A 21315-nucleotide genomic window follows, 5' to 3' on the forward strand; every position below is an offset into this window, starting at 1 on the left:
AAGAACAATAGTAGAATAGGAGGACTTCCAGAAGAGTCAGGATAGGCGTCATGCAGGAGGTAGTTTTCAGCCAAAATTTAAAGAATGTTATTTGGTGGACAAGTAGGGAAATAAAGAGCAGATAATTATTTCTGGCAGAATGGCATGTGCATATATCATGAGAGAACCTGATATATTCTGGCAAACGCAACTAGCTTGAATATTACAAATTAAGGCAGGAAAAGAGGATAGCTAAGAAGAGACTAAAAAGATAAGCAGAAGTCAGATTATGAAGAGCTATATATGTCAAGGAGAAGCTTTAGATTTTCTCATTCCATAGGCAACAGAAAGCCATTGAAGTCTTTTTGAGCCAAGAAGTAATCTTTGTATTCAAAAAAAAAATACTCTGACAGCAGTGTTCAGGATAGGGATTTCGCTGGTGGCGCAGTGGTTAAGAATCCGCCTGCAAATGCAGGGGACATGGGTTTGATCTCTAGCAGAGGAAGATCCCACATGCCTGGGAGCTACTACTGAGCCTGCGCTCTAGAGCCCACAAGCCACAACTACTGAGTCCACATGCGACACTACTGAAGTCCTCGTGCCTAGAGCCCATGCTCTGCAACAACAGAAGCCACTGTAATGAGAAGCCCGCACAATGCAAGGAAGAGTAGCCCGCGCTTGTGGCAACTAGAGAAAGCCCACGTGCAGCAACAAAGACCCAACACAACCTAAAAATATAAATAAATAAATACATACATACAGTGTTCTGGATACACTGGAGGAAGGTAAACGGTAAAGAGCTATTGAGTTAATTCTTGTAAAATACAAGGATCTGAACCATGGAATAGCAGTGCTGATTATGAGAAAAAGGCAGATACCAGAATTACCTGTGAATCAAATTCAACAGGACCTGGTGATTAATTGTATGTGGGGTGAAGGGATAAAGAATAATCCAAGATGACTTCGAGGTTTTTGACTTTTATAATAAAGCAGGAAATAAAGGAATAGGAGCAATATTTAAGAGAGAGATGATGAGTTTGGCTGGGACAAGTTGAATTTGAAGTGCCTATGGAGCATCAAGATAAAAATAACAAGTAAGCAGATGAATATTTTTACCTGCCAATAGGAAGTCTGACCTAAATGCGTAGATTACAGAATCATCAGTGTATGATGGTGGGATGTAGAGAATATTTTTTGGTTGCTTGCTATTTTTAAATATGGGATTTTGCATTCATAATGTCCCCCAAATATCCCTATAAACTGCACTGTATTATTATTCGAATTTTACATGTGAATAAACTGAGACAGCTAGTGAATTGTAGAGCCAGGGCTTAATGAATATGCACTTGGGAAAAAATGGAAAGTGAAAAAATGTATTAGCAAAAAATCAAATATAGATTATGAAAAGCTTAACTAAAAAAAATCAAAAAGTTTGACCACACCCTTGTTACCAAGGATGGGGGAAACAGACAGTCTCCTGCATTGCCAATGCAAGTATATATTCACAAAATATATATCAATACATACATTAGATTTTGGTTTGGCAATATCAAAATTATGTAACAGTATTCTACAATTATACTCCTTGTGGTGGATGCTCTGATAAGCCTTCCCAGACACCCGCCCCTGCCTTCAGGATTAAAGGATGTACTATTCCCCCAAGCTGCTGGAAGTCCTGGCACAAACAGCCTTCAGCTGTCAACCCTACCCTCTTCAGAAATTGCTTTGACTAAAGACCCACCTCATGTCACCTCACCTCACCATTTTCCTAGAGCACCTTACATCCAATGACTGATTAATGCAGGGATATAAAGGCCCAGACCTCTCACCCTACTTTAGAATAACTCTGATCCTATCTTCAGAACTCCCTGTGGAGCTGACTCAAGCGGTCACTGAGAATGCATTGCAGACCAACTTCTCAGTCTCCCACATCCTGCTTTTTGCCTTTCCTTCCCCAGGTATTGATCCCATCAACATTCTGTAATTAACTGATTACACATTAATCTTCATATCAAGGTCTGCTTCCCTAGGACCCAATTTTGGAATTCCCCATGTATGCAAGATGATATAACTTAAGGTTATTCACTGAGCGTTGTTTCTACTAGGAAAGGACTGGGAAACAACAGAAATGTTCATTAGAAGAGGACTAGGTAAATTATGGCACATGCACCAGTGGATTATTATGCAGCCCTAAAAATAATGCAAGAGCTATGAAATATGCCTCTCAGGTCTCCTCCTTGCATGAAGGCCCCAGTTGCTAAGCTCTGGATCTACTACCGCATTTGCACGAAGGCCCCGGTGGTTGCTCCTAGCCTATGAGTGACCATAGCAGGGCACTGAGGCAGGTCCATTCCTGCAAGGTGCAGAATTCCTCTGACAGTTGACTTGAGCTTAAGGACTACCCAGGCTTAAGCCTGTATGAAACTGTCTTAGAACTCTGTTGCAGTCTGAGTTACTGCCTACCCAATCTTCCTTCCTTCTCTCTTTGCTTCACAGGGGCAGATCAGCATCTGACAGCTCCTTCAGCTCCCTCCTTTCTTTTCTTCACAGGCATTTCCTCCAATAAGTCTCTTACAGGTCTAATTCCATCCTGGCATCTTCTTTTTAGAAGAGCTGAACAATGAGGAAATTGTTTAGGTATTGAAATGGAAAGACCTCCAAGATACTTATATTGAGATATATATTTATATTTATATTGGGATATATACTTATGTTGCATTATATATTGGGATATATAACCCCATATATTTTTAAGTGAAAAAAAAGCAAGAATCAGAAGAGTGTCCATAATATGCTAACATTTTTATTCAAAAGAAAAAATACATGCTTGCTTGTATATGCATGATTTATCTCTAAAAGGACTGCAAGAAACTGTTTGCTCAGGGAAGGAAAACTGTGCTTGAGAATCAGACGTAGGAGGGAGAATTTGTACTGTATACCTTTTTGAGTTTTGATCCATGAAATATTGCCTTTCCAAAAGGTAAATAAATAAAATTTAAATTAAAAAAAAAAAAAGCTTGGCTAAAATAGGAAGGAGAAAGATAGGATTAGTCAAGAGAGGTTCAGAATTTTATTTATTTTTAATAAGAGGAAGGAACTTTTCATGTGTATTTTTTATTGGAGTGTAGTTGCTTTACAGTGTTGTGGTAGTTTTTGCTGTACAGCAAAATAAATCAGCTATATGTATACATATATCCCCTCTTTCTTGGATTTCCTTCCCATTTAGGTCACAACAGAGCATTGAGTAGAGTTCCCTGTGCTAGACAGTTGGTTCTCATTAGTTATCTATTTTATACATAGTAGTGTATATGTCAATCCCAATCTCCCAATCCATCCCACCCCCTCTACCTTGCTATCCATACGTTTGTTCTCTACGTCTGTGTCTCTATTTCTGCTTTGCAAATAAGTTCATCTATACCATTTTTCTGGATTCTACATATATGCATTAATATACGATATTTGTTTTTCTCTTTCTGACTTACTTCACTCTGTGTGACAGTCTCTAGGTCCATCCACATCTCTGCAAATGGCACAATTTCATTCCTTTTTATGGCTGACTAACATTTCATTGTATACATGTACCACATCTTCTTTATTCATTCCTCTGTTGATGGACATTTAGATTGCTTCCGTGTCCTAGCTATTGTAAATAGTGCTGCAGTGAACATTGGGGTGCATGTATCATTTCGAATTATGGTTCTTTCTGGGTATATGCCAAAGAGTGGGATTGCTGGATCATATGGTAGTTCTATTTTTTAGTTTTTTAAGGAGGCCCCATACTCTTCTCCACAATGGCTGTATCAGTTTACATTCTTAACAACAGTGTAAGAGGATTCCCTTTTCTCCACACCCTCTCCAGCATTTATTGTCTGTAGGTTTTTTTGATGATATGGCCGTTCTGACAGGTGTGAGGCGGTACCTCACTGTAGGAACTTTTCTTATATTGAAGGAAAAGAGCTGGTGGAGAAAGAAAATGTGAAACCGATACACTTCAGTACAGTATTCAGTAAATTACATGAGATATTCAACACTTTGTTAAAATAGGCTTTGCGTTAGATGATTTTTCCCAACTCTAGGGTAATGTAAGTGTCCTGAGCACATTTAAGGTAGGCCAGGCTAAGCTATGATATTCAGTAGGATAGGTGTATTAAACACATTTCAACTTAACAATATTTTCCATTTAACAATGAGTTTAATGGGACATAACCCCATCGTAAATTAAGGAAAATATGTAATAACTTTTCATTTCTATATAATGTGGGAAGCATGACCAAATGCAGAGAAAAAAAGCAGTGGGAGTAAGGGCAGGGGGCTTGAAGAAGGAATGATGATTTTGGCAAATAAGTGGAGTGAAAATGAGAGCTAACATTTACTGAATCCTAGGCATTTTATATAAGCTAGTTAATATAATCCTTACAGCCGCCCTGTGAGGAAGGTATGCATTATCTCCATTTTACAGATAAAAATACTGAGGCTCCAGGAGAATAATTTGTGTAGTCAGTCAATGACAGGATTTAATCCCAGGTCTCTAGGATAATAGAGGACAAAGACTGCACTGCCAAGTATTGTTAGTGTCTTTTATCAAGATCAAATTATCCCGAGACATTCATACTCTTTGTCGTGGACTCTATTTTATATGTTAAAATTACCACCTCTGCTTTTGTTTTTTTCCTTCATATTTGGTTGGTATCAGTCACTAGTGCATGGAAGAGTCATAGGGCTTATGAAATACGGAAAATTTATAGTTGCCACTGCCATTGAGAGGCTCATTGTCTCAGTATGTATAAGAGGCCTTCTTTGCCTTTGCTTTTTCCACTCAACCAGCAACAGTTCACTGGCCCATCAGATTTCACAGTATTAACTGCCATGTTAATACTGTTATTCTTCTGTGAGGCATATTCAGTTTACTTAAACATTGATTTAAAGTCACAGAATGAAACTCCTTTTAACAAGAATGGTCTAAGCTTAAAGATTGTTGGGGAAACAGATTCAGGTCTCTTCAGTACAGAGTCAATGTCAAGAAAGTTGAAATAGAGGAATGGGAGGCAATGGGATTAAGAACCAGACCTCTCTTCCTACTGGATGAAGATACAGGCCAGACTAAGGGAAGGATGCCCACCTGCTGCTGATAGCGTATAGGAAAAGGTTGATGCCTATGTCAGTTTCCTAGTGCTGTTGTAACAAGTTAACATAAACTGAGTGGCTTAAAACAAAAGGAATTTATGCGCTTACAGTTCTGGAGGCCAGAAGTCTGAAATCAAGCTGTACAGAAGGTTAGTTCCTTCTAGGGACCCAGAGGAAAATCTGTTCCATGCCTCTCCCACATCCCAGTGGTTGCTGGTAATCCTCAACATTCCTTGGCTTGTGGTAGCATAACTCCAATCTCTGCCTCTGTCTTCACATGACCTTCTTTCATCTGTGTCTGTGTCCGAATTTCCCTCTTCCTAAAAGGACATCAGTCATATTGGATTTAGGCCCCAACCTAATCCCGTATGACCTTGTTGTAACTTGTATACATCTACAAAGACCTTATTTCCAAATAAGATCACACTCAGATTCCAAGTGGACATGAATTTTGGGGTGACACTATTCAACCCAGGACAGTGCCTTGAGCTTTGACTCTGTCTCTGAATGAGGGGCCATCCTGAAAAAGGGAAGAAAATGGTCCTTGACTTAACCCCCACCACATTCAGCGGGAGTGAAAGGGAATCTTTGGTATCCCCGGACTGGGCTTTCTTATTTACATTTTTTTCTTTTCATAAAGGAGAGTGTAACTGCAAGAATGTTATTAAAACACTCCCTCTTTATCTTTTAGCTGAATCTCTATTCTAATAACAAAAACATATGGCGAATGAATCTGATCCTTAAAAATTAGCCTAGTGTTTTATGTAGACAGATTACAAGATCTTTTTGTTTTCATTGTCATTTTATAGTAGACAGTGTTCAGGGAAATGCAGGCTGTCCTCAAATATACAGTAACTACAATGTGCTACCAAAAAAAACCAAAAAAGTAGGTCAATCACTCTCACTATGGATGCTTATTTCATATTGATGCTTATATGAGGCTTATTTCAAAGATTGCTGGGGGACCTTTTTTTTTTTTCTTTCAGAAAATTAAAAATGAAATGCCTTCCAAGTAGGAGCACGACTGCATAGGAACCTTATTTGTTTCTTTGGCTTACTATGTTTTCAGGAAAATATAGGAAAAAAAAAGAAAGAAAAAAAAGAAAATGTCCACAAATATGACTTTGCCAGGCATCTTTAAACTTCTTAGCCCCATGATAGCGTGAATTGTTCCCTGACAACAGAGTGCAGCCTGCCTTAGGTTTTAAACAACAACAACAAAAAATGATAACCACCCAGAAATTAATAAGGCCTAATCACATGCCAGTAAGGAATTTGAAAAGTGTGATCTAAACATTAAAAAACTGAGTTCATTTGACGTAGGTAGAGAACTTCAATGAAAGAATAAAGTGATGGTTTCAACAGTTTGTTCAAGTCAAAAGGAAATGTGGGTGCGCCCAGCTTCCAATGGATTAGTCATGAGGAGAACTGAGCTGCAAATCTTGCATATCTGGTTCACTGCGTATGTGATGGAAATTACTGCGTATGTGATGGAATTAGCAAGCAAAGTCATGACTTTTTTAATGCTTATGCCCTTAGTCATGACCAGTTTATTAGCTATGTGGAAGTCGAATTTGAATATGGATAAAATTTCTCTTAACACAGTCTTACCTAAGTCAGGGAAATTTGTTGAAGAGATTTACTAAGTTGTTTCCTCATGGTTTAAGACTCAACAGAAGATCATCTCTTCCAGGAAGACTTCCCTTCCCCAAACTAGGTTGGGTGCCCCTCATCCATACTGGTAACATCCTGTGAGACCTCTCTGTACTTTGCTTATCTTATGCATATCATGTTTATGTCTTTCTTCCCAGATAGGCTATGAGCTCCTCAATGAGCAAGGATTAGATTGGTTGCTTTCCACATGCTTTCTTATATTTGATTATTTGGGGGCGGTGGGGGGAGGGAGGTCGTCTGGGTATACAATTCCAAGTTAAAAAATTAATTTTCCTCAGAACCATGAAGGCATTTACCCACTACTTTCTAACATTCAGTGGTTTAGATGTGTTATAAGACTGTTTTACTACTTTTTAAAAATAAATAAATAAATAAATAAATAAATAAATTTATTTATTTATTTATTTATTGGCTGTGTTTGGTCTTCATTGCTGCACACAGGCTTTCTCTAGTTGAGGTGAGTGGGGCTGCTCTTCATTGTGTTGCGAGGGCTCCTCATTGCTGTGGCTTCTCTTGTTGTGGAGTACGGGCTCTAGGCGCGTGGGCTTCAGTAGTTGCAGCACACGGGCTCAATAGTTCTGGCTCACAGGCTTAGTTGCTCCGTGGCATGTGGGATCTTCCTGGAGCAGGGATCAAACCTGTGTCCCCTGCATTGGCAGGCAGATTCTTAACCACTGCACCACCTAGGAAGCCCTGTTTTACCACTTTTTAAATGTCCCAATTTTTCTGTAGAAATGTTTAGCATCTGTTCTATAGTCTTGAAGATATAATCTTTCACAAGGTTTTGTCTGGGTGTGGATATTTGTCATTCATTTTGCTCTATTCTTTTCTCTGGTATTTTCCTTCTACTTCTCCAGTGCTATCACATCTCTACCCCTTTTTACACCCTTTGGCTGCAAACTCTTATGACTCTCATGTTGGACCTTGCAGGTTGATTCTTAATGTCTCTTATCAGTTGTCTTTCTTTTCCCTCTGTGGAGCTAATACTTATATTAGGAGCCTTAGCATTTCCCTTCTTTTAGAGTACAGCATTCCTGTTTTTAGCTTGGTGCTAAATGTCTGATGCCTTTGCTTTGACAATTTTACCTGTAGGAGGAATGGAGCTAATAATGAAAGGTCAACTGTCCTATATGCAATTCTCCAATTAACATCCCAACTCTTAAGTCTATTGGTGCACTCCCTTGTATGCCAGCTCTAGCCGCCCCAGAACTCCCCAGAGGTTAATGACAGACTACCTGCATCTTTCTAGCCTTGTAGATGAAGAGTCTGCTTACTCTACTACATATGTCAGAATAGTCTTAGAGAAATATTTCTGGGAATTCCCCAGTGGTCCAGTGGTTAGGACCCCAAGCTTCCACTACATCAGGCACAGGCTCTGTCCCTGGTTGGGGAACTAAGATCCTACATGCCTCACAGCGGGGCCAAAAAAAAAAATTTTTTTTAAAGGCTCGTTATCAGGTCTCTGCATTACTGGTTTATTACTCTTTGTACTTGTGAATCTTTCTTTCACTGGTGTCTTAAGAGGAACAAGAAGAAAATGTGCTTTTAGCACCCTGCCCCCGCCCCCATCTTTAAGCAGAAGCAAGAATCATGGTATAACAGCAACGCTCTGTCTGTTTTATTTACTAATAAATATCCAGTGCCTGGCTATTTATAGTTCTCCTTAGATACTAAATAATTCCCCCACCCCCTTTTTCTTGATACTCAATAATTTTTAAATGAATGCTTCAGGTACCCAGTTTATCTCTCTTCCGTATGCCTTATCATCTATAGTAGCCAAATGAGCATGGCAATAGAATTGAGGATATAGCAGTATTTTTTTTCATAGACTTTATTTTTTAGAGCAGTTCCAGGTTCACCATAAAATTGAGAGGAAGGAACAAGGATTTCCCATATACTTCCTATCCCCACAAATCCATAGCCTTCCCCATTATCAAGGAATATAGCACTAGTTTTTTTTTTAACACTTTTTTTTTTAAATTGAAGCGTAGTTGATTTACAATATTGTATAATTTTCAGGTGTAGAACAATGATTCACAACTTTTAAAGATAATACTCCATTTATAGTTATTTTAAAATATTAGCTATATTCCCTGTGTTGTACAGTATATCCTTGTAGCTTGTTTATTTTATGTATAGTAGTTTATACCTCTTAATTTCCTACCTCTGTCTTGGCCCTCCCCCTTCTCGCTCCCTACTGCTAACCACTAGTTCATTCTTTAATCTGTGAGTCTGTTTCTGTCTTGTTATATTCACTAGTTTATAACACTAGGGTTTTTTTAAATAAATTTTATTTATTTATTTATTTATTTATTTATTTATTTATTTATGGCTGCATTGGGTCTTCATTGCTACGCGCAGGCTTTCTCTAGTTGTGGAGAGCAGGGGCTACTGTTCGTTGCGGTGCACAGGCTTCTCATTGCGGTGGCTTCTCGTTGCGGAACACAGGCACTAGCGCTTGTGGACTTCAGTAGCTGCAGTACGAGGGCTCAGTAGTTGTGGCTCGAGGGCTCCAGAGCGTAGGCTCAGTAGTTGTGGCACATGGGCTTAGTTGCTCTGTAGCATGTGGGATATTCCCAGACCAGGGATCAAACCAGTGTCCCCTGCATTGGCAGGCAAATTCTTAACCACTGTGCCACCAGGGAAGTCCTATAACACTAGTTTTGATGGTGCAAATGCATCTGGAGAAATTAAATAAAGATGATTTTATCCACAAAAAAAAAAGGAATGCTTCAAGTAGCCTAATTGCAACTGATTAAATTGAAATTGAAGCTAGGAACTACTGTCAGTAAAGTAGATCCAGAGGAAAAATTGGAATGCGCTTAATTAAAATATTCTCAGAAAGAGTTTCGTATCGTCCCATTGACTTTATCATTATCGACTGATAAATAGTCTTTGGTCTATTCTCCTATATACTTTTATAGAATTTTGAAGACTCATAGTATACCAACTGCTAGGTTTGCTGAAGAGTGGACAGTTGTTGAGGAATATGGTAAGTTAAAGAGTATGGGGTAAGTGTAGTGAACTGGGGGAAACTTAGCAAGACTTGTTTGTTCACATTCTTCTCAGCATCCCTTCGTCTTCAGAAATTAGGATGCTTCCTTCCTGTAGATATAGGGACAGCACCTCTCAAAAGAGTTTTATGACCTGTTTTAGGGGTAGGGGACTGGTCAGAATGACCTTCCTGCTTCTGACGTTTTCTCAAACTCCTTCAGGTTAAAATATTCAATATGCCAAGTGCCATATTTCAGGGTAGTGTGCCCTGAACCTCATCAACCTCATCTTAACTAGTTAAATCTACGAAGACACAATTTTCAAGTAAGATCACATTCTGATGTTCTGGGGGACGTGAATTTGAAGTGACACAACTCACTATACCTACCAATGTTCCCTATAGGAAGGTATGTCCATCCCAGAGCCACTGTGAGTGTTGGCAGCTAAAAGTTCACAGCTATCCTTTCTCTACATTCTGAAGAACTGCCCTTGATGAAAGGAACTACAGTAAAACCTTGGTTTGCAAGCATAATTTGTTCTGGAAACATGCTTGTAATCCAAAGCACTTGTGTATCAAAGCGAATTTCCCCATAAGAAATAATGGAAGGGACTTCCTAGGTGGGGCAGTGGGTAAGAATCTGCCAATGCAGGGGACATGGGTTCGATCCCTGCCCCAGGAAGATACCACATACCGCGGAGCAACTAAGCCCGTGCGCCACAACTATTGGGCCTGTGCTCTAGAGCCCATGAGCCACAACTATTGAGCCCATGTGCCGCAACTACTGAAGCCCACACGCCTGGAGCCTGTGCTCCAGGAGAGGCCACTGCAATGAGAAGCCCATGCACCACAAGGAAGAGTAGCCCCCACTCTCAGCAACTAGAGAAAACCCGTGTGCAGCAACGAAGACCCAATGCAGCCAATAAAATAAATGAATGAATTAATTAATTAATTAAAAAAAAGAAAGAATGGAAACTCAGATGATTCGTTCCACAACCCAAAAATATTCATATAAAAATGATTACAATACAGTAATATAATACAAAATGATAAAGAAAATACAAAATATAAAGAAAAATAAATTAACCTGCACTTACCTTTTAAAACCTTCATGGTTGGTGTGAGGGAGACGAGAGAGGAGGGTTATTGTGTAGGATGACTTTCACTATCACTAACAGAATCACTGCTATCTATTGGCTCAATGGAATCTTTTTATTTTCGTGCAGCTTTAACAAGGAACCTATCCAATGACACTTGCTTTTGCCTCCTTTTGAGGATTTCACAGAAATGTGACATTGCATTGTTCTTAAACAGATTCATCACTCGCACTGCTATAGCCTTATTCAGGTGGTGATCTTCTACAAAATTTTGCACTGTTTTCCACATTTTACACATCTGCCTAATCTCATTTGAAGTGATTCCTCTGCCTTTTTCTCCTCCTCTGCAGACGAGATCTCCCCCATAACCTCTTGCTGTTGCTCACTATGCAGACCCATCAGTTCGTAAGTGGTCAGCTCCATTGGCTCAGTTGTGACATTCGGCGTCACATACTACTTGTGTTCCAAGACATCACTCATTTATCAAGTTAAAACTTATTAGAAATGTTTGCTTGTCTTGCGGAACACTCCCCGAACAATTTGCTCACAATCTAAGGTTTAACTGTGTTTCATCCTAGGAGGTACTTACCCTCTCCCAGAAGCAGCTCACAGGCAATGACCAACTGATAGTGTGGTACAAAAAGTTAGTCCCTTTGTGGGGCAAATCATATTCCATTCTCCCCTTGGGATCAGGTTGAAGCTAGTCTCCAGCTAGGACCACAACCTGACAACTTTTTCCCATCCTGCTTCCCTCACTCCCTTTCTTTTGAGAGCACAACCTCAAATAATACCTGAATCACTTTTCACCTCTCATGATTGGCAAATATTTAATGAATACTGCTTGATTTTCACTAAAGATAGGGAAATTAGGCAGTGTTATACTTTCTCAGTAGGAAGGTAAAAATATACTCTTTCTTGAAGGAAGTCTGGCAACATGAATTTAAAATTTTAAGTGTATATCTCTTTTGACTCAACAGTTCCACTTTTGAGAACTCTTAAGAAAGTAATCAAGCACAGGGAACTGTATTCAATATCTTGTAATAACCTATAATGGAAAATAATCTGACAAAATATATGTATATATAAAACAATCGCTCTGCTGTATACATGAAACTAAGACAATATTTAAATCAACTGTAGTTCAGTTAAAAAAAATCAGGCAAGCTAGTGTCTTTGGCAGGTGATTAGTATATATAAGTAATGACACTAATCAGTCTCAACACTTCTGAAATGTTAAATCTTTATTAGTTGAACCTAAAATAAATCGACAAGAGTATTTAAACATAATAAGGATGAAATCCAAAATTTGTTGAACAGGGACAATATCAATGGTATGTCAAATGTGAAGATTATTGTTTGTGATCATTTGGTTTTATGATTATGATGCTTTAGTAAATGCACTAGTTACATCCTCGCTGATGTATTTTTGCTAATCTTTCATGAAGTGAGTTTTGTTGTAATGGTACATATCAGACAATATTCAGTGTTAGAAAATCAGTATTCTACAGAGAATGAAAAAATAAAACACTAACAACTGAAAAAAAAAAGAAAATAACCAGGCAAGTGTGCAAAGTTGTATGTGCAAAGGTGAACGTGACTATGGTTTTTATGATAAAACTTAGAAACAGTTTAAATAACAGTTAAATGATAGCATATCTCTTCAGTGGATTACACTGCAGCCATTTAAAAGAATGGTATAAATCCAATTTGTGTTAATAGGAAGGGATGTCCATTTATATTGTGGAGTAAACAACAAATAAACAACAAAAGAAACCTCACAATGGTTTATACACTATGGATGATTTGCCATAATATTTTTCATGTAGGGTATCTCCCAAACATTTCTGATCATGCATTTTTGTCTTAAACTGTTGGGGAATTCTATGCTAATATTTTTATTTTAAAATCATAATAAAAGATAAGATATCAACTGGCTTAAGTTGGGAAGTTTTAAATATCTATACACACCTTCATTTATTTTACTAAGAATGAACATCATGAGAAGAGCAAGTTGAGAATATTTATAAGCTGATGAAGAGTTGGTCCCTACTGATAGCTACGAAAGAATATTTTCTACCTGTTGTCTACATGCCTTCTATAGAGATTAGTAGAATTCTGGCTGAAGTTTTAGCACCCCCATCTGTAACTGATACATAAAATATCCCTCCAATTGTGTAAATTAAGTTTTCTAAGAATTAGAGATAATCCATTTCTAGAGAGCTTATTAAGAATTTTTTTCAGCCTCTTCTGGGTTTTATTAATTAAGGAAGAAGAAAAAATTCAGCCTATATTCCATCTGTATTTAGTCTGCAGGTATAAAGAACCATACACCCCTTAAAAGTCACATTTTCATTATCTTAACAACTGCTTTCTAATTGCACCATTAAAATACATCCCATTAAATCGTTTGATGCTCCTTGGAAAAGGACCTATACGACACATTCCTTTTGGACCTTAATACCAAGGAAGTTGTCTCTAGAATAGTTTTCTTATGTAATTTACTGAGTTTTCCTTTTTGATTTGGTGATTAGGAAGCTCAGCGTTAATATTTCAAACTTGCCTATAGCAACTGCGGAAGGCTATGTGGTAGGTGTTTTCCTATTCTACTTTCAGTGATTCTAATTTGTTTTAATTTAAACTTTTTTGTATATGTCTCGTAAACTGTATTTCATCCTTTATGGAGACTTATAATGTATATCTTACCTTTTCATGAACAACTGGTCATTATTTTAATACCTATCATTTTTCATGGATTTATAAGAATACAGTTTCCTACACACTTGAGTGATAGAGGGAAAAGTTATTTTATTCTCTCCAGGCAAGACATGAAAAAGGAGAGTAAATAAACTAGCCTTACTGCATACCTACCATGTGATAGGCACTGTCATAGGCACTTCTTAGCATACATTATCTTTTTATTCCTCTAACAATCTTGTGAAATAAGATACTACAGTTAGATATGTTAAGTGATTTGCTGACTGTTACACTGTTATTTAGGAGTGGACCTCAGATTCTGATTCCTTAAACCATGCTTTTTCCATTGTATTATAACCACCCCCAAATTTTATTACTGCTAGAGTCATCATCAACTGCACCTTTAAAGCATTTTTCTAGGGCAATACTTCTCAGATATTAATGTGCAGATGAACCACCTGAGGATCTGGTTAAAATGCAGATTCTGATTCAGTCGGGCTGGGGAGGGGCCTAAGCAGCTGCATTTCTAACTGCGTGCAGGTGGTGCTGGTGCTGCTGATGGTGAGCCACACTGAGTAGCAAGTTTCCAAAGCGTGTTAACACCACAGTGATCTAAGCAGTTACTATGTCAAAGGTATGAAATTGAGCACATGCAGCATTTCTAAAATTGCCAACAAAATAATCAACCAATACAGCTGAAACCTGACACCTAGTCTCACACTGGGACTCAAACCCAGTCACACCTCACTTGCAATTTGGACCCAGCCAGAAGTCAGATTGGGCCTTGAACCCACGGGCTGGGACTCAAACCCACTGTCTTTTTTTTTTTTTTTTTTTTAAGATTGATTGATTGATTGATTTTTGTCTGTGTTGGGTTTTGTTGCTGCATGTGGGCTTTCTCTAGTTGTGGCAAGCAGGGGTTTCTCATTGCAGTGGCTTCTCGTTGTGGAGCATGGGCTCTAAGCATGTGGGCTTCAGTAGTTGTGGCTCACTGGGCTTAGTTGCTCCACAGCATGTGGGATCTTCCTGGACCAGGGATCAAACCCATGTCCCCTGTATTGGCAGTCAGATTCTTAACCACTGCACAACCAGGGAAGTCCTTCACATCATCTTCCTTTTCTGCCTCCCTTTTCCATAATCTCTGCCTTTGTGATTATATTGGGCCCACCTGGATAATCCAACATAATCTATTTTAAATTCACCTGAGGGACTTCCCTGGTGGTCAAGTGGGTAAGACTCCATGCTGCCAAAGCGGGGGGCTCAAGTTTGATCCCTGGTCAGGGAACTAGATCCCACATGCATGCCACAACTAAGAGTCTTCATGCCACAACTAAAGATCCTGTATGCGTCAACAAAGATCCTGTGTGCTGCAACTAAGATGTGGCATGGCCAAAATAAATAAATAATATTAAAAAGGGAAAAGAAGGAAAGAAAAAAAGAAAGAAAGAAAGAATTTAAAAAAGTAAACTCAGGACTTCCTAGGTGGCACAGTGGTTAAGAATCCGCCTGCCAATGAAGGGGACATGGGTTCAAGCCCTGCTCTAGGAAGATTCCCACATGCCGTGGAGCAATGAAGCCCGTGTGCCACAACTATTGAGCCTGTGCTCTAGAGCCCATGAGCCACAACTATTGAGCCCATGTGCCACAACTATTGAAGCCCATGTGCCTAGAGCCTGTGCTCTGCAACAAGAGAAGCCACTGCAATGAGGAGCCCGTGCACCACAATGAAGAATAGCCCCCACTCACATCAACTAGAGAAAGCCTGTGTGCAGCAACGAAGACCCAACACAGCCAATAAATTAAATAAATAAGTAAATTTTAAAAAAAATAAAAAAATAAAATCATCTGATTAGCCATCTTATTTTCATCTGCAACCTTAATCCCTCTTTGTCAGGTAACCTAAATATTTACAGGTTCTGAAGATTAGGACATGGACATCTTTGAGGGTCTATTATTCTGCCTACCAGAGACATTAATCTACATGTCCAAGAATCCCAATAAATTTTAAGTAGAATAAAAAGAATCTATGCCTAGTCAAAATCCGTACTTAGTCATGTCATAATGAAACTTCAGAATGCCAAAGACAAAGAGAATATATGAAAACATCCAGGGAGAAGAGAGATTTCTTACAAATGGACAGTTAAACTAATAGTGGACTTAGCGACAACTAAAGTCAAAGACAGAAGAATATCTTTATTCTTTTAAGAGCAAATAATAGTCAACCTACACTTTCTTACCCAAAAACTGTATTTTAATAACAAGCTATGGGGACTTCCCTGGTGGCGCAGTGGTTAAGAACACTTCCCTGGTGGCACAGTGGTTAAGACACCACCATGATGAGAAGCCTGCCACCACAACGAAGAGTAGCCCCCACTCTCTGCAACTAGAGAAAGCCCTCACACAGCAACAAAGACCCAACACAGCCAGTAAATAAATAAATTTATTTATTTATTTTTAAAAATAGTTTAAGAACAAGTGATAAATAATTTTCTAAGTGTAAACTCAAGAGAATTTTCCCCTCAAAGACACTCAGGATCTTCTAAAGGGCACACTAGGCTGAAATTAAACACACATAGATCTGAGATGCAAGAAAGAATGATGAGGACTTCCCTGGTGGCGCAGTGGTTAAGAATCTGCCTGCCAATGCAGGGGACATGGGTTCAATCCCTGGGCCAGGAAGATTCCACATGCCACGGAGCAACTAAGGCAGTGTGCCACAACACCTGAGCCTGTGCTCTAGAGCCCACGAGCCACAACTACTGAGCCTATGTGCTGCAACTACTGAAGCCCGCATGCTTAGAGCTGTGCTTTGCAACAAAAGAAGTCACTGCGCTGAGAAGCCCACATATTGCAATGAAGAGTAGTCCCTGCTCACCACAACTAGAGAAAGCCTGCGCACAGCAATGAAGACCCAACACAGCCAAAATAAATAAATAAAATAATACATTTAAAAAAATAAATTAAGAAAAAGAAGGAATGATGACAAAAGAAACTGCAGAACATGCAGTAGCCAGACTTTTACTACAATATGCTACATAATAAACCACACCATAAACTTACCAAAAGCAAGCTTACCAACAACAAGCATTTATTCTGATGCTTACTGGTCTGCAGTCCCACTATGGTTTAGCTGATCTAGGTTGCCTCAGCTTTGCAGCAAGCTTGAGGCTGCAGGTTGGGCTCAGGCTTGCTCTTCTTGTCTCATTCTGGGTACAAGGGCTGAAGGGGAAGTAACTAATATTGACCAGTGTGTGTATCTCCCACTAGATCACAAGTACTTTGGGGAATGGCAAGGAGCATACTTTATTCACTGTGGAATTCCTGGTAGCTCATACTTTGCCTAGTACCAAGTAAGAATTCAAGAAGTTTTTGCTAAAGAAATACATAAATCAACCATAATTGCCATTATGAATTATAAGTATAAATTACAGTTATGAATTGCATTCATAACTACCAAAGAGACCAGCAAGTGTTAGTACTTAGTAAGGGTCCAATAATATATTTAAGCACTTTAAAGGAAGGAGAGAGGACTTCCCTGGTGGTCCAGTGATTACGACTCCGCACTTCCAATGTAGGGGGTCCCAGGTTCCATCCCTAGTCAGGGAACTAGATCCTGTGTGCTGCCACTAAAATGATCCTGCATTCTGAAACTCAGATCTCATATACAGCAACAAAGAGCCCGTGTGCCGCAACTAAGACCCAGTGCAGCCAAGTAAATATTAAAAAAAAAAAAAAAAAAAAAAAGGGAAGGAGAGACGGAGGGAAGAGAGGAGGAAAGAAGGAAGGAGAGAATGAGATTTGATAGATTTTTTTGATAGATTTTTAAAGTAAATGTATCTGAAATGAATTGCGCTTGCCTGTTAAACCTTTCAATTCACTTGGTCTGTTGATAACAAAATAATTTTCTATTGTTATCATGGCCTTTTGAAGATAGGTTTCCAAAATACAGAGACTTTTTTTAAATGGAAGTATAGTTGATTTACAGTGTTGTGTTAGTTTCTGCATTACAGCAAAGTGATTCAGTTATATATACGTATTCTTTTCCATTATGGTTTGTCACAGGATATTGAATACAGTTCCCTGGGCTATGCAGTAGGTCCTTGTTGCTTATCTGTTTTATATATAGTAGTTTGTATCTGTTAATCCCAAACTCCTAATTTATTCCTCTTCCACTGCCTTTCCCCTTTGGTAACCATAAGTTTATTTTCTATATCTATGAGTATGTTTCTGTTTTGTAAATAAGTTCATTTGTGTCATATTTTAGATTCCACATATGTGATATCATATGCTATTTGTCTTTTTCTGATGTACTTCACTTGGTATGACAATCTCTAGGTCCATTCACGTTGCTGCAAATGGCATTATTTCATTCTTTTAATGTGGCTGAGTAGTATTCCATTGTGTATATTTACCACATCTTTTTTTTTTTTTTAAACTGGCTTCATTCACTTTATTTTTCTCATATAAAACAATGTGGTGACGACAGCTGGAGCCTGGGTCCTCTACACAGAAACTCTAGTGTGGGTCTTTACAAGATGGTCAGCAAATTCCTGAAATGGAGACTTGGTGAACACTGTCTCTTTCCAGAGATCAGGGGTGAGATAACTGTAGGTCTTGGAAATGGCATTAAAAGCGGCCTTGGTGACGTTGCCAAATGTGGCCGTGCAGGCCCTGGCAGAGGTGTAGCAGTCATCAATTCCAGCCATCATTAGTAGCTTCTTGGGCTGAGAGGATGCCAGTGCCCCTGGGGGCAGGGATGATGTACACCAGCACAGAGCCAGAGTGGCTGGTCACCTGGCAAGGGACAACATGGGACTTGCCGATATGGCTCCCCCAGTAGCCTTTCCGCACATGAACAATGGAGAACTTGGCCAGAATGAGGGCCTCACGGATGGCAGTGGCTACCTCCTTAGAGCACTTGACACCCAAACCGACATGTCCATTGTAATCCCAATGGCAACAAATGCCTTGAACCTGGTCTACTGGCCAGCATGAGTCTGCTTTTGCACAGGCATAATCTTCACAACCTTGTCTTGAGGGATGCCCCCAAGAAAAAGTCAGTGATCTCAGATTCGTTGATGGGCAGAGAGAAGAGATAGATCTCCTCTAGGGACTTGATTTTCATGTCCTTGACCAGGTGGCCCAGCTTAATGATGGAGAGTCACTCCTTGTCCTCGGGCTTGCCTCCGTGAGCTCTGTGGCCTTAGCCCCCACAGAGACGCCAGCCACAATCCCAGCCCTGGATGCTGCTGCTGAAGCCTCCATGGAAGCCACCAGGGCCTCCCATTCCAGGGCCCTCAGGGCCTCCCAGCCCTCCTGGCCCTCCTGCAGCACTGCTGTCATCCACCATTTGGTGTTTTCACGTAGAAGAAGCTATACCACACCTTCTTTACCCATTCATCTGTCAGTGAACATTTAGGTTGCTTCCATGTCTTGGCTATTGTAAATAGTGCTACTATGAACATTGGGGTACGTGTGTCTTTTCCAATTAGAGTTTTCTCCAGATACACGCCCGGGGTGAGATTGCAGGATCACATGGCAACTCTATTTTTAGTTTTTAAGGAACTTCCATAATGTTCTCCATAGTGGCTGCACCAGTTTACATCCCCACCAACAGTGTAGGATGGTTCCCTTTTCTCCACACCAGTGTGAGGTGGTACCTCATTGTAGTTTTGATTTGCAATCCTCTGATAATGATATTGAGCATCTTTTCATGTGCCTTTTGGGCATCTGTATTGTCTTCTTTGGAGAAATGTCTGTTTAGTTCTTCTGCTCGTTTTTTGATTGGGTTTTTTTTTGTTACTGAGTTGTATGAGCTGTTTGTATATTTTGGAAATTAAACCCTTGTCAGTTGCATCGTTCGCAAATATTTTCTCCCAGTTCTAAAGTTATCTTTTCATTTTTGTTTATGGTTTCCTTTGCTGTGCAAAAGCTTATAAGTTTGATTAGGTCTCATTTTGTTTACTTTTGCTTTCATTTCTGTTGCCTTTGGAGACTGACTTAAGAAAACATTGGTACAATTTATGTCAGAGAATGTTTTGCCTATGTTCTCTTCCAGGAGTTTTATGGTGTCTTATATTTAAGTCTTTATGCTATTGTGAGTTTATTTTTGTGTATGGTGTGAGGGTGTATTCTAATTTCTTTGATTTACTTCAGCTGTCCAGCTTTCCCAGCACCACTTGCTGAAGAGATCATCTGTTTTCTATTGTATATTCTTGCAGAGGTATTTTTTTTAATTCATAAGTTATCTATCTGCTTTTATAAGTTCTGAAATTGAGTTTTATAAATTTACTTTGAAACATGAATATTTATGCCTGAAAGTTCTTTTGAAATTAAAAAAAAATTAGAAAACCTTATTTTAATTTTCTTTAATTAAGGTTTTTTAAAATTTAGTTTAATATTTTTATAATATCTAGATTAAGGCTACTTGATTCCTAAGGGCATCACCGGGTCTGAAGATTTTCCCTGTCTACTCACTCCTGTTCCTTGTCCTTTTATCTTTCGTGGACATTGCCCCCCAGTAAATCTATTGTGCTCCTAATTCCTTCTTGACATCTATTTCCTGGAAGACCCAGTCTTCACAAACACTGATCATATATTTCGTATTTACTAAGCAGACTCTCAAGAAGGGAATTTAGGGATTGGATTGCTTACCTAGTATAGCATAAATAAAGTGAAATTAGAATACTAGTAATCCATGCAGGGCAGTTTCATGGGCCTTTGGGCCTCACTCTCAGAAAGGCCTCATTCTTAATTTTATCTTTGAACTTGTATTTTGTAAGTGAAGTTCAAAAGGACAATAAAGTAGTCCTTTGAGCAAGGGAGATACACTGAGGGGGAGGGAGGTGGCACATACAGACAAGGGTTCAAACCTGTGGGCAGAGCAGGCAGCCTGGGTGTTAAGCAATTGGTCTGACAGCCCAGCACACTTGCCTAAGCCTGGTCCAGGGTCTGGGTCCAGATTGGTATTGGTGACAGTGGTAGCATCAGCACAAAAGGCAGAGGTGGCAGCATCTGCATAAATACTAACTCTCTGGCCTGAGTACCCAGACAGAAACTGCCAGTGCTCTGGCAATAAACACTGTCAACAGATTATTGTAAATTATTATAAAATGAAAACATATACATGGATATTGTATTAAAACATACATGAGAGTTATTGAAGTTCTTCAGTGAGTTTAGCAAGCAGTATTCACAGGCTTACAAATAAAAACTGAATTTAAACATTGTCACATTTAACGGAATAGAACACTATTTTCATACAAAGCTTCAGGTGAACAAACTATTAAGGAAGAAGACAATTTTACATTAACTTTTCCTTTTTATTGAAGGCAATTGTAGAATGCATAGACAGCCATCTTGAATTTATACAAATCATAAAACTACTTTCAATTTCTTATATGGCAGTTACAATTACAGGAAATGTCAGAGGAAACATTAAAATTCCATTGTGTAGGACTTCCTAGGTGGCGCAGTGGTAAAGAATCCACCTGCCAATGCAGGGGACACGGGTTCGAGCCCTGCCCTGGGAAGATTCCACATGCCGCGGAGCAACTAAGCCCGTGCGCCACAGCTATTGAGCCTGTGCTCTAGAGCCCATGAGCCACAACTACTGAGCCCATGTGCTGCAACTGTTGAAGCCCACGTGCCTGGGGCCCATGCTCCACAACAAGAGAGGCCACTACAATGAGGAGTCTGTGCACCACAATGAAGAGTAGCCCCTGCTCTCAGCAACTAGAGAAAGCCCGTGTGCAG

At 39.3% G+C, this 21315-nt stretch overlaps 1 pseudogene; it reads right to left on the bottom strand.

Moving 5' to 3' along the window:
• Positions 1-18062: 18062 nt before the first annotated feature.
• On the bottom strand, positions 18063-18910 carry LOC130855395 (40S ribosomal protein S2-like; annotated as a pseudogene).
• Positions 18911-21315: the final 2405 nt, after the last annotated feature.

This window comes from Hippopotamus amphibius, chromosome 6 (assembly GCF_030028045.1).
Source record: "Hippopotamus amphibius kiboko isolate mHipAmp2 chromosome 6, mHipAmp2.hap2, whole genome shotgun sequence".
In the NCBI taxonomy this organism is placed as follows: domain Eukaryota; kingdom Metazoa; phylum Chordata; class Mammalia; order Artiodactyla; family Hippopotamidae; genus Hippopotamus; species Hippopotamus amphibius.